At 37.4% G+C, this 3,925-nt stretch overlaps 2 pseudogenes; one reads left to right on the forward strand and one right to left on the reverse strand.

The window, feature by feature from the left end:
- Positions 1-228: 228 nt before the first annotated feature.
- On the reverse strand, positions 229-346 carry LOC142159643 (5S ribosomal RNA; annotated as a pseudogene).
- Positions 347-2,193: 1,847 nt separating this feature from the next.
- On the forward strand, positions 2,194-2,311 carry LOC142159644 (5S ribosomal RNA; annotated as a pseudogene).
- The last annotated feature ends 1,614 nt before the right edge of the window (positions 2,312-3,925 follow it).

Genomic DNA, 3,925 nt, shown 5'->3' on the forward strand with positions numbered 1-3,925 from the left:
AAGGGCTTAATGTTATATATATTTTGCACATGCTAATTATGATAGCTCATATTAAAGATTAGGGGAACAAGTATGAAAAATTGAGGGAACAAGTATAATAATTGACAGGGATAAGATGACATTGAGGAGGATCCCATGTTCTATAATCTGATTCCTCTTTGGAATCCACTTTTGTTTTTGGTCTGGGTGTAGTGCAGATAGCACTGGAAAGCGTGAGGGATGGGGAGGAACCTACAGCACCGGGTATTCATAGGTAGTCTCCTATCCCATTACTTACCTGGCCCTCTCTGCTTGGCTTCCAAGGTCGACTGGGATTGGGCATAACCAGAGAGGTATGGCTGTAAATTTAAATTCCCATTACCCACTTGTACCATGCCCACTGCACACTTACCCATCTAGCCAAGTGGAATATGGCAGGAATCTATAAATTCATCACAGAGAAAGGTCAAATTCAATATTGAGACCTTTAGGTGCCAATGTCTTCAAATAATAAATAGCCTTTGTTTCCTCTTTATTTAGATGTTTCGTCAAGTTCCCTCCTCTCCAATTTTTATTAATTTTCTTAATTCCAATAAATGACATCCCTTCATATTCACAGTTGTGTGTGTCTTTGAAATGCTTGGACACATGATGGTTCACAAACCCAATAGTTATGTTCCTCAGATGTTCTCTAATCCTTTCTTTTAAAAGTCTAATGGTTCTACCTACGTACTGTTTGCCACAACTACATTGTAGTAGATAGACAACATGCCTACTATTGCAGGTGATGAATTCCTTGATCTGATATGTTTTACCACTAACTTCAGAGTGATACTCTGTAATTGGCCTAGTGCTCCTGCATCTTAGTCTTGTGCAGTTCGAGCATTGTCCGCAGTAGTAAAATCCTTTTTTGGTGTTATATAGCCAGTTACCAATCTTGTTCTGTTCTTCTTTAGGGATATAGCTGGAAGTTAGTTTTTGTTTAAAATCAGGGGCTTTCCTGAAGGACATGCAAGGTTTAGCTGGTAATATGGATCCCAGTATGTCATCCTGTTGCAGAATATACCAATGTTTCTGGATGATTCGTCTAATTTTATCGGATTCCTGGGAATAGTTAGACACAAAGAATATCCTATCTTTATTCAATGTAGTGGAACGTGTAGAATCTTCCTTGCCGCTAATATTTTTGCTTTTATATTTAAGTAACTGACTCCTATCTGTATCCTGAAGTTTGTTAAAGGCTTGGCCAACTATGTGAGGGTCGTACTTCTTGTCAAGAAATTGTTGCTTGCAGCAACAATTTCTTGACAAGAAGTACGACCCTCACATAGTTGGCCAAGCCTTTAACAAACTTCAGGATACAGATAGGAGTCAGTTACTTAAATATAAAAGCAAAAATATTAGCGGCAAGGAAGATTCTACACGTTCCACTACATTGAATAAAGATAGGATATTCTTTGTGTCTAACTATTCCCAGGAATCCGATAAAATTAGACGAATCATCCAGAAACATTGGTATATTCTGCAACAGGATGACATACTGGGATCCATATTACCAGCTAAACCTTGCATGTCCTTCAGGAAAGCCCCTGATTTTAAACAAAAACTAACTTCCAGCTATATCCCTAAAGAAGAACAGAACAAGATTGGTAACTGGCTATATAACACCAAAAAAGGATTTTACTACTGCGGACAATGCTCGAACTGCACAAGACTAAGATGCAGGAGCACTAGGCCAATTACAGAGTATCACTCTGAAGTTAGTGGTAAAACATATCAGATCAAGGAATTCATCACCTGCAATAGTAGGCATGTTGTCTATCTACTACAATGTAGTTGTGGCAAACAGTACGTAGGTAGAACCATTAGACTTTTAAAAGAAAGGATTAGAGAACATCTGAGGAACATAACTATTGGGTTTGTGAACCATCATGTGTCCAAGCATTTCAAAGACACACACAACTGTGAATATGAAGGGATGTCATTTATTGGAATTAAGAAAATTAATAAAAATTGGAGAGGAGGGAACTTGACGAAACATCTAAATAAAGAGGAAACAAAGGCTATTTATTATTTGAAGACATTGGCACCTAAAGGTCTCAATATTGAATTTGACCTTTCTCTGTGATGAATTTATAGATTCCTGCCATATTCCACTTGGCTAGATGGGTAAGTGTGCAGTGGGCATGGTACAAGTGGGTAATGGGAATTTAAATTTACAGCCATACCTCTCTGGTTATGCCCAATCCCAGTCGACCTTGGAAGCCAAGCAGAGAGGGCCAGGTAAGTAATGGGATAGGAGACTACCTATGAATACCCGGTGCTGTAGGTTCCTCCCCATCCCTCACGCTTTCCAGTGCTATCTGCACTACACCCAGACCAAAAACAAAAGTGGATTCCAAAGAGGAATCAGATTATAGAACATGGGATCCTCCTCAATGTCATCTTATCCCTGTCAATTATTATACTTGTTCCCTCAATTTTTCATACTTGTTCCCCTAATCTTTAATATGAGCTATCATAATTAGCATGTGCAAAATATATATAACATTAAGCCCTTAAGGATCACGGTTATTCCCATATCTTGTCATCTATATATAAAAAATGGTTTTCTTATGCTATTGCAAACAGAATCTGTTTACAAGAGAATCTCTGTTGTACATCCAACATTATGAGTTATCATAATTAGCATGTGCAAAATATATATACCATTAAGCCCTTAAGGATCACGGTTATTCCCATATCTTCATCTATATATAAAAAATGGTTTCCTTATGCTATTGCAAACAGAATCTGTTTGCAAAAGAATCTCTGTTGTACATCCAATGTTTATATGTCTATAAATTCATTTCTATATATGTTTTCATTTTTGTATTAATATCATTGAAATTGTGATAATTACAATATGACGATGCACACTGTTCAATGCTGCATGTATTTTGAGGATACATATAAGACAGTATAATATCATGCTGACAGAAGTGACTGTTAAAAGCATAAATATACCGCATTCATTGTGTGCATATTAAGCTGTATTATACGAAAACAAAGACTGGAGCACTAAAGATCTGGGAACCTATCAGGTTCAACCACAGCATATTTAAATCACAAGACCATAGACGTTCACAATAGCCCTTGAGAAAGTCCGGAGCAGGACGAAACGCGTTGGGACTCCACCCACTATTACCCTATTGGCCCAAAGTAATATCCGGAAGTGACGTCAATACCGGAAGTGTGTTTGCGCTCCACAGTGGAACGCATCGACAGCCGCGAACAGCAGCGGCGTGATCACCCGCTGCTAATCTATTTCCCCTTTTTTTTCTTCCCCCCTTTTTTTCTCCTTTTTCACTATCTTTTTTCGGTTGGGACAAGTTGTTATCAGCAGTTTGACTGCGGGACATCGGGACATACCATTGGATTCACCGCGCAATCTGGACCTACTTTTATTCCAACTACAAACCGCAAGTATCACTTCATATCACATGGACTAACACATTCTATGAGTCTAATCCACTCTGCATATTTGATGTAATGATGCCAAGCGTGACGGCTACTCCTTTTAATTTGGAAGTTTTCAACCTTCATGGGGACTGTTAAAAACTATATCTTGATATTATACAAGGTTTTATCTCCAGCAGCATGTGTCATTAACCGAAGATACTAGGACTGTGGTTTATGGACGGTTTTGGAAGAGACACATTACTGCCATTCATTGTTATTTACTGTTTAATTATATAAAGGTATACCTGCTAATATATAGTAGGTTGTTAACCTATATGTATAGTAACGTGTAGACCGCACCATTACTGTCATTAATCAAATATTAGTACTGGTAATACTTATATCATACTTCCATTGTGATTTTAATTTTATTGTATTTTACTGTATTTTAATAAATGTTTGAAAATAATTATTGACCTTATGACATCAATAGAATATTAGATCT

Source organism: Mixophyes fleayi, chromosome 5 (assembly GCF_038048845.1).
Source record: "Mixophyes fleayi isolate aMixFle1 chromosome 5, aMixFle1.hap1, whole genome shotgun sequence".
Classification (NCBI taxonomy): Eukaryota; Metazoa; Chordata; class Amphibia; order Anura; family Limnodynastidae; genus Mixophyes; species Mixophyes fleayi.